Source organism: Furipterus horrens, unplaced genomic scaffold, assembly GCF_987537825.1.
Source record: "Furipterus horrens unplaced genomic scaffold, mFurHor1.1.pri manual_scaffold_17, whole genome shotgun sequence".
In the NCBI taxonomy this organism is placed as follows: domain Eukaryota; kingdom Metazoa; phylum Chordata; class Mammalia; order Chiroptera; family Furipteridae; genus Furipterus; species Furipterus horrens.
Genome location: NW_028327187.1, coordinates 86,076,055 through 86,086,674, shown reverse-complemented (window position 1 = coordinate 86,086,674; position 10,620 = coordinate 86,076,055). Strand labels below are relative to the sequence as shown.

Here is a 10,620-nt window from a genome sequence, read left to right as displayed (position 1 = left end):
TGATACTGTATATGTATGTTGCTAAAGTTATGTAGGTTTAAGAGTGTAGAATAAATGTAAGATTCCTATTTTGCTGGGGGGTCTGGAACATAATACCCACGATAGTGAGGGAATACTGTATTTTATATTCCTACCAATGGTGCACAAGGGTTTCGATTTCTTTTTTTTTTTTTTCTCATTAAACTTTGTTTTAATGGGTCTCAAAAATTCTGTGACAGATTTTGGTCAAGTTGTTTCCATTAAAAAGTATTGATTTTAAAAACTAATAACTTAACTGCCACACACACAAAAAAAACCAAATGGTCCACAAAATTCTCCTTTCCTTCTGAAGGTTTTACGATGCATTGTAATCATTAACCAGTCCTTTACTATTAAACTTAAATGGCCAATTGAGACAAACAGTTCTGAGACCGTTCTTCCACCACTGATTAAGACTGGGGTGGCAGGTGTTGGGGATAATATTCATTTAGCCTTCTGAGCTTTCTGGGCAGACTTAGTGACTTTGCCAGCTCCAGCTGCCTTCTTGTCCACTGCTTTGATGACACCCACAGCAACTGTCTGTCTCATGTCATGAACAGCAAAGCGGCCCAGAGGAGGACAGTCAGAGAAGCTCTCAACACACATGGGCTTGCCAGGAACCATATCAACGATGGCAGCGTCACCAGATTTCAAAAACTTTGGGCCATCTTCCAGCTTTTTCCCAGAATGACGATCAATCTTCTCCTTCAGCTCAGCAAATCTGCAAGCAATATGGGCTGTGTGACAATCCAGAACAGGAGCATATCCAGCACTGATTTGGCCTGGATGGTTCAGGATAATCACCTGAGCTGTGAAGCCAGCTGCTTCCATTGGTGGGTCATTTTTGCTGTCACCAGCCACATTGCCACGATGAACATCTTTGACAGACACGTTCTTGACATTGAAGCCCACATTGTCCCCAGGAAGAGCTTCACTCAAAGCTTCATGGTGCATTTCAACAGACTTTACTTCAGTTGTAACATTGACTGGAGCAAAGGTGACCACCATGCCGGGTTTGAGAACACCAGTCTCCACTTGACCCACAGGGACAGTACCAATACCACCAATTTTATAGACATCCTGGAGGGGCAGACGCAGAGGCTTGTCAGTTGGACGAGTTGGTGGCAGGATGCAATCCAGAGCTTCAAGCAGTGTGGTTCCACTGGCGTTGCCATCTTTACGGGTGACTTTCCATCCCTTAAACCAAGGCATGTTAGCACTTGGCTCCAGCATGTTGTCGCCATTCCAACCATAAATTGGCACGAATGCTACTGTGTCAGGGTTGTAGCCAATTTTCTTAATGTAGGTGCTGACTTCTTTAACAATTTCCTCGTATCTCTTCTGGCTGTAGGGTGGCTCAGTGGAATCCATTTTGTTAACACCAACAATTAGCTGTTTCACACCCAGTGTGTAAGCCAGAAGGGCATGCTCACGGGTCTGCCCATTCTTGGAGATACCTGCTTCAAATTCACCAACACCAGCAGCAACAATCAGGACAGCACAGTCAGCCTGAGATGTGCCTGTAATCATGTTTTTGATAAAGTCTCTGTGTCCTGGGGCATCGATGATGGTCACATAATACTTGCTGGTCTCAAATTTCCACAGGGAGATATCAATGGTGATACCACGCTCACGTTCAGCTTTAAGTTTATCCAAGATCCAGGCATACTTGAAGGAGCCCTTGCCCATCTCAGCGGCCTCCTTCTCAAATTTTTCAATGGTTCTTTTGTCGATCCCACCACATTTGTAGATCAGATGGCCAGAAGTGGTAGACTTGACGGAATCTACGTGTCCAATGACCACAATGTTGATGTGAGTCTTTTCCTTTCCCATTTTGGCTTTGATTTAGTAGTGGTGGTTTTCGCGACACCTGTGTTCTGGCGGCAAACCCGTTGCGAAAAAGGGGTTTCGATTTCTTTACACCCTCACCAACACTTCTTATTTTCTGTTTGTTTTTTTTTTTAATGGTGGCCATAATAATGAGTGTGAACTGGTATTTCATTCTAGTTTTGATTTAAAAGGGATGACTTTTCAGAAAGTAATTATTGTCTCAAAAAATTATTGTTTGAACAAATTTTGATAATGCACACAAAACATTTGGCACAATGCCTAGATAACAGCACAGGTTTGATGAATGGTGATTACAATAATGTCATTGCTCTGGTCCAGGCACTGTGCCTGAGGCTTGAGACTCATAAACAGGAAGATCTGAAGCCCTTGCTCTGGAGAAGCTAGGACAGAAGTACGTGGAGAGTATATTGGCTTTCTAAAACCCAAAAGAGAAATCCAAATATTTTAAAGATAAAAGAAAGTAATTACTTTAAAAACAATATTGATTAAATTCAAAACCAATGTAGTAAAGACTGTAAGCTGTTATTAAGCCAATCAAAAAGTCTTTTAACATACATGTCTGCAAGTCAAAACAGCAAAATTAAATTTTTATAGGCAAGATTTATCTTGAAAGTAATGTATATGGTAGAGGGTAGGTTAATGCCTATAGAAAAAATAACAGCAAATCCATTAATTTTGTTTAGGTTTAAATTGCTATTGTTAATGTGCCATGTTCCTGGCAGAGAGGAAGTTGCTTGAGCTGGCAGTTCTTTGCTGACTCTCAGAAGTCCCACTTTGCAGATAGGGTAAGAGATCCCACATGGTCTGTCCACCTAGTCAGCCTCCTGCCCTCCAGTCAGCAAGGGGCTTGCCCTACCCTGTGCCCCACTGTCCAGGAAGGTGAGTCAGGTGAAGAGGATGAAGATGATGTTCTGGAAGTGTTTGGGGTCAGATTAGTGGAACAGTGCCTGGGGCACTGAGAAGAGGAAAACTGGCTGTTCAGGGCCAAGCTAGGCTCACAGGGGCTTATTTCCAGGGTCTCTGCTAAGGTTTCAGTCACTTCCTGGAGGCTGGTTAAGAAGCTGTGGGCAGACTTTGAGAAGGAAGCTGATTCATCACAGGTTGGATTTGTGCCAGGAACCAGAGCTGACACTGAAAGCAGGAGATTACTGACTTGCTAGTGACTTGGGACAGTCCTAACCCATCTAGAAAATGAAGAGAATGAGCCTAATAGGTGTCAGGAGGCTTATCAGAAGCTGACTAAAGTCCGTGGCCTACTTCTCTCCCATCCCATGAATAGGTCACAACACATTCCTTAGGCACCCACGCTTGTGTCCCTCTTCCTTTGCTGTCCCCACACCAGGGTGGGCAGCCATGGCCTGGCTGACTCTCAGGGCTCTCCTGCTCTTGAAGACCTTGAAGATCAGGCTGTAGATGGCAAGGTGAAAGAGTGGGTGTTGAGCTACATGAACATGAAATCCAGCACAGCCATGACCATGATGAAGTCTGAGAGACAGGGGCGCTTGAGTTTAATGGATTCCTGCCCAGGATGCTAAGCCAGACCCACAGCCTTCCCAATGCCAACATGCCCTGGCCCTGGCACTTTTTGTCCTCAGCCTCCTCTAGGCAGTATAATGGATCCCACAACACATACAAGATGCCAAGGAAAATGGAGTCCAAGGCCATGAAGATCCACTCTGCAAGGCAACCGGTGCTTATTCAGGGCCATCCCAGCAACCTTGGTGCCCCTCTCTCCTATTCCCCACTGGAACCAACAGGCCATCCCTAAATGGCCAAGTCTTAACTGCTCTGTGGTTCAGTTTTCTTGTCTGTAAAATGGTGATAATAGTCTGCCTGATATAGTTTTCATGAGCATTAAATGCATTTAACATAGTAAAGTGCTTAGAATAAAAATAAATACACAAATAGATATATTGCTACCATTAAGGTTAATAATCACCTGGCTCTAAGTAAAATATATTTATTTGGAAAAATATCAAATAAGGTAATAGCAAGTGGTAAAACAGTATATACCGTAATATCATGTTCTTAAAGCTAATAATAAATAAGCAAATAGTCACTTGTTACATTCAACACATCAATTACTTTTGAAAATTTTAAATGTTAAGCAGGTATTACTTTTTGAATCAGAAAACAACAATAAAGATACTAAAAATAACAAAATAAATTTCCAGGAAAAATACAGACAATATTTTTATGCAGAACACTTATGGAACTTTTTTTCACAAATTAAAAGAAGACCAATCTCTAGCAAGACTGGTGAATAAAAAAAAAAAGTAAAAGAAAATTCAGAAAAAAAAGTAATTATTATTAAGTGACTGTAGAAATTTGAAAATAAGATAATACTGGTGTCCAGAAATTATTTATGAGGCTACATGAGACACATGTTATGCTTCTGTCACAGTAATTATTGCAGTGGTGACAATGAGACTTGTAACATTAAAAAGAGAAGATAATACTGTTAATAAATTTGTACCAATAAGTTAAAGAACATAAAAAATGGATAATTATATATATATATATCTATAAATATATATATAGATATAGATATCTAAAGTTAGTTCAGGAGGCGGGGGTAAGATGGCCGCGAAGTAGGGACAGTGTTCTCAGCTCGCTCCTGTTAAGGAGAGAATCCAGGAACAAATGCGGAGAGGAGTGACTGAGTGAGTGTGGATATCTGAAAACGTGAACGGGGAGGAGATCGTGGGAGCAGCATGGAGGGGGGTAAAGGGGTTTATCACAAACTGCAGGCTGAGTCATTCCGAGACTCCGTGCGTTAGCAGTATCAAGCCGGAGAGCTCACTAGCCGGGAGTGAATTCTTGTAGGGAGTTAGGGAGAGGATTTGGCCAAAAAAGCCAGAGGAGGGAGAGAACAGCGAACAATCAGGACTGGGAGAAACTGTGTGATCTGAGTCTAGAGGGAAACATCCTCAGCTGCAACCTCCGACCAAAAGCTCGGCACTCCGGGCAAGCCCAGCACTAGCGCTAGGGCCCTACAGAACAAAGGAGCAGTTTTGGGGCAAGAAGAACGGCAGCACAGAAAAGCTGCTGCGGAACTCCGGACCGGGAGAGAACTGCGTTCTTGAAACCAGTGTTTGCTCTTTAGTCGCGCTAGAATCCCACAGAACAAAAGGCCGGTCTGGGGCTAGGAGGGAAATAGGACGCGCAGGGTGTGTAAGTAGGGAAGAGAGCGGAGGCGGAGGTTCTGGAGGGGAGACAGTTTTAGTGTTACAGAACCCCTGGGCTACTCCAGTTGAAAACAAACCCATGGGCTCTTTAGTTAGGGGCCCGTTTGCCCGCCGCCAAAATTATAACTCTCAATACCAGAGTTTAGTGAAAAGAAAAAGAATAGTTTATTTAACAGTTATATAGATTTAATTATTTGCGGATTTCTGTTGTTAAGTCTTCTGCTCTTTAAAACACCCACAAACACATATCCTTGCCTCCCCACTACTAAACCAGGCTAGTTTTAGGAAAGTCAGAGAAACTGTTTCCCTACTTTCCAAACACAGTTCAGCTTTACCAGAAGCTGCCAATCATTCAATATGATCGGGGAGGTCCTTTCTGTGCTGTGGTGCCCTCCAGCTCTCAATCCAGAACCACCTGGATTTTCAGCCTCCTTGCAAACTGCCTTCTTCCTGCAAACCGCATGGATCTTCTCTCCTTCTCAAAACTGCATGGCGAGAGCCTCTTAAAGCAGCCTGGAGACCCCTTCTCCAAGCCACATGGAGAAGGCCCCTTCACCAAGCCACGTGGAGGGAGCACATGAGAGAGCGAGAGAGCGAGAGCTCCAGAGCGAGCGTGCCCGCGAGAGAGAGAGAGAGAGAGAGAGCGAGAGCACCAGAGCCAGAGCGAGAGCGAGAGTGAGAGCCCGAGTGAGAGAGAGAGAGAGAAAGAGAGCGAGAGCGAGAGAGAGAGCACCAGAGCCAGAGAGAGAGCGAGAGCGAGAGCCCGAGTGAGAGCCCAAGTGAGAGAAAGAGAGAGAGAGAGAGAGAGAGAGAGAGAGAGAGAGAGAGAGAGAGAGAGAGTGAGTCTGAGCTAAAATGTCTGCGTCATCTGACGCAGTGGGCGTTGCAAACAGTTCTGACCATTCACAGAACCTTACGTAGGCTCTGTGTGCTTTCCATACCGTCCCCTGGTTCAAGACTCCTCCCATCTGCCTGAGGCTTTGGATGCATTAAAGCTATTTGCATAAGAGAGACACTAGCCACCAGCCTCAGGCATGTGGAGGCATTAAAAAGCTGCTTCCTTCTCCCCATCCCCCAGCTGCAAGCTCTGGGGATTTTTGGACTCCCCTGTTTCTGTAACATTAGGGCAGGGAGAAGGGGCCGCAGGGAAGGGCTGCTGCGGAGCTCCAGACTGGCAAAGAGCTCTGGGATAGGAGAGTGCTGCGCTGACCGACCACACTAGAATCCTACAGAACAAAGGAACGGTGCTGTGGCAGGAAGAAAGATAGAGTTCGCAGGCCGATAGACAGGGAAGCCAGCGGAAGCTGTAGCTCGGAATAGAGAAAGTTTTGGGGCAAGGAGAAAAGCACACGCAGGAAAGCCACTGCAAAGCTCCAGACTAGGGGAGAGGCCCTGGGCAGGAAAGGGCCACTGGGCCCGGCACTTTGACCGACTGTGCCAGAGTCCTGCAGAACAAAAGGACGATCTTGAGACAGGGAGAGAGATAGGGTGAGCAGGCATATAGACAGGGAAGACAGCAGAAGCTGTAGCCTGGGAATAGAGACAGGACTGGAGGCAGGGCAGGGATTGCTGGCAGGCACAGGCTGGACCAACAGAGGGAAGGAGTAGCTGGACAAGCCTGAGGACGGCTGAGGCTGCCTCAGGAGGGGACAACTAAACGCAGCTCACAGCAGAGCGGTGGTAGGCCCACGAAAAAAAAAGACTAGCAATCCCAGAATCAAGCAGAACCCTCCCACAGCCAGCCAACCAACCAGAAAAGATTAGAAACTCATGGAATTTTGAATAGGAGCGGACTCAGGAAGGAAGCAAGGAAAAACAAAAAAACAAACAAACCAAAAATACCCAGAGACTGTGCATAAAAGTTGAATTGAGTTAAAATGCTCATTCTTTTATCTCTCACTCTCTCTCTAACCCCTACCGGCAGTCCCTTCTTATTCTCTCTCCTTTTCTCCCCTCCTCTTCCCTCCCTTCTCTCCCCTTAGCATGTCTCCCCTTCATCCTATTCTCAGTTAATTTTATAATTTTAAGTTCTCTCCCTTTCTCACCCTCTCCTTTCTCTGTGCTACGCACCTTCAACTTTATTAAATTTCTTTCTTTATTTTGTCCCTCTTCAGTCTACATTCGTTTTTCTTTCATCTCTTGTCCTTATTTTCCTTCTCTCCCTATACATATTCTCTCTCTCTCCCTATTCCACTTTATATTCTAATCTCTTAATATTCAAATTATAATTCTAATCTATCCCCCTCTCCCTTTACTCTCCCACTCTTAACCCTTCTCTTTTTCTACCCCATCCCCTCACTTCTTTCTCTATCTCTTGTATTTCTCTCTTTCATCCTATCTTTTGCCAACTCTTCAATTTCAATCCTCCCCTCCCGAATATCTCCTCTTCCTCCTGATTTCCTTCCCTCCTCTGAGCTCTTTTCCTCCCAAATCCTCTTGCTTTCCTATCTCCTATTCCTCTCTCTCTATATTCACCCTTTCTCTCTATCTTGCAATTTTATATCATGTTTTAATCTCCTAATCTTTTTTATAATATATAATTTAAAAAAGAATTTTAATCCAGTCCCCTCTCTTCTACCTCCCCTTCTTCTTTCGTTCTCTCTCCTACCCTTCTCTTCTCTACTTTCTCTCTCTCTTTCCTCTCTCCCTTCCTGTCTTGCTATTTTCTACTCTGTATTTTTATCCTTAAAAAATTCTCTCTCAATCTGTTTCCTACCTTCTAACCTCCCCAGCCCTCTCTTTCAATTTCTGGCCATCTGTCTACCTGGATGTCTGTTGTGTCTACCCTACCTCCCACGCTAATCATATAGTATATACCGATTATATAATCCTAATACTATACACTTCCACTTTCTCACTCCACACTGTAACCCTCTCCTCCTTTTCAAACATACAGTGTAAGTGTTAATTGCTCTCTTACATAACCTTGATCCCAATTGCTAATATTAATACTCTATCAACTTCCAGCTCAAAAATTACCCTTCCTTCATTTAAAACAACTCCTTTCTGTTTCTCCTATGAAATAAGAGTCCCAGTATCTCTACAAGTATATTAACACGGGCTCATTTGCAGCCTATAGTGAGATTGTATTTGGGGGAGACATTGGAGGGTGTGGGTTTCTTGCCTGGGTTGTGTGATTATGTTTTAGCAGCACCTTCACAAAAGATCTCAAGACAAGGTGGGCAGAGTGACTCTCAATCAACTAACCAGAGAAAAAGATCCACCAAAAAGTAGCTGAAATACAACCAGACAGATTAAAGAAATATCATCAAGGACAACACAGACGGAGATCCAGGAGGGCGGAGGAGTAAGTGGAAGCTACAGTAACCCCCTCGCAGGACCAGCCAGTGCTGACTCAGCCCCAGTCAGCAGACAGACCATTCCCCTCCAAGTGGCGTCATACTAAGGGGAAATAAAAGCCCTGCATACAGGAATTAAGTTGCCACACCCACGGTCCTTAAGACTGACGGCCAACCACAGATTGAGTATAGTAACAACTAAAGAAGACAGACAAAGGCAGTAGATCACTGGAAGTCTCCAATAGGCTGCCTAGGGCCAGTCTGGTACATGATCTGACGCTACCAGAGGCAGAACCAGGAAGAACAGATCACTCTAAGAAGCACCAACAAACAAAAGGAATCACAAAAATGGGGAGACAGAGAAACAACCACCCATCAAAAGGAAAGGTAGAATCCCCAGAAAGAGTGCTAAATGAAATAGAGGGGAGCAAAATATCAGATACGGAATTTAAAACATGGATTATGGAGAAGCTAAATGAGCTCAGCGGAAACTACAAACAACTCCAGAAAAACTACAGTGAACTCCAGAAGAACTATAAGGAACTTACTGAGAAGTATACCAGCATCAAAAAGGACATGGAAGCTATCAATAAGAGCCAGGAGGAAATGAAGAATACGATCTCTGAATTGAAGAACACAGTAGAAGGAATTAAAAGCAGGCTAGAGGAAGCAGAAGATCGGATCAGCGAGCTGGAGGACAACGTACACAAAAACTCCCAGACAATGCAACAAAATGAAAAAAGACTGAACAAGACTGCAGGACAACATGAAACGTAATAATATCCGTATCATAGGAATTCCAGAAGGAGAAGAAGAAGAGCAAGGGATAGAAAACCTCTTTGAAAAACTAATGACAGAAAACTTCCCTCACATGAGGAGAGAAGGAGTCATGCAAATCCAGGAAGCACAGAGGGTCCCAATGAAGATGAACCCCAACAGGACCACCTCAAGACACATCATAATTAAAATGGCAACATTCAAAGACAAAGAGAGAATCCTAAAAGCAGCAAGAGAGAAACAACTAATAACATACAAGGGAGCTCCAATAAGGCTATCCTCAGATTTCTCAGCAGAAACACTACAAGCCAGAAGGGAATGGCAAAAAATATTCCAAGCAATGAAAAACAAAGGCCTACAACCAAGAATACTCTACCCAGCAAGGCTCTCATTCAAAATGGAAGGCGAAATAAGGAGTTTCTCAGACAAAGGAAGACCAAAAGAATGCATCTCCACCAAACCAGCAATGCAAGAGATGCTAAAGGGTCTGCTCTAAGAAGATAAAGAAACAGAGAGAGACAGAGAAGAACACGAGTACAAAGGGGAAAAATGACAATGAATAAGTACTTATCGGTAATAACCTTAAATGTAAATGGATTAAACGCTCCAATTAAAAGACATAAGGTAGCTGAATGGATTAGAAAGAATGACCCACATATATGCTGTCTACAAGAGACACACCTTAGAACAAAAGATCTACACAGACTGAAAGTAAAGGGATGGAAAAAAGTATTTCAAGCAAATGGGCATGAAAAAAAAGCCGGGGTAGCAATACTTATATCAGACAAAACAGATTTCACAGCAAAGTCAATAAAAAGAGACAAAGAAGGGCATTTCAAAATACTTAAGGGAAAAATCCATCAAGAAGATATAACCCTTATAAATATATATGCACCCAACTTAGGAGCACCCAAATATATAAGGAAAATTTTGAAAGACTCCAAGAAAGATATAGACAGCAACACACTCATTGTAGGGGACTTTAACACCCCATTGTCAACAATGGACAGATTTTCAAAGCAAAGAAACACCAAAGATATTGAGGCACTGAACAACACTTTAGATCAAATGGACTTAGTCGATATATATAGAAGTTTTCACCCCAAAGAAGCAAAATATACATATTTGTCAAGAGCACATGGAACATTTTCAAAGATAGACCACATGGTAGGACACAAAACAAGCCTCAATAAATTCAAGAAAATTGAAATTATATCAAGCATCTTCTCAGATCACAATGGCTTAAAATTGGAAATCAACCTCAAGGAAAAAACTCAAAAACATTCAAACTCATGGAGAATGAATAACATGCTATTAAATAACGAATGGGTTAATAATGACATCAAGGAAGAAATCAAAAAGTTTCTGGAAACTAATGATAATGAACACACAACAACCCAAAACCTATGGGATACAGCGAAAGCAGTCTTAAGAGGAAACTTCATAGCAATACAAGCCTACCTAAAAAAGCTAGAAGAATCTCTAAT

The 10,620-nt window shown here is 43.1% G+C and overlaps 2 pseudogenes; one reads left to right on the top strand and one right to left on the bottom strand.

Moving 5' to 3' along the window:
• Positions 1 to 312: 312 nt before the first annotated feature.
• On the bottom strand, positions 313 to 1,915 carry LOC149991526 (elongation factor 1-alpha 1 pseudogene; annotated as a pseudogene).
• A 2,269-nt stretch (positions 1,916 to 4,184) lies between these two features.
• Positions 4,185 to 4,311, top strand: LOC149991525 (small nucleolar RNA SNORA1; annotated as a pseudogene).
• Positions 4,312 to 10,620: the final 6,309 nt, after the last annotated feature.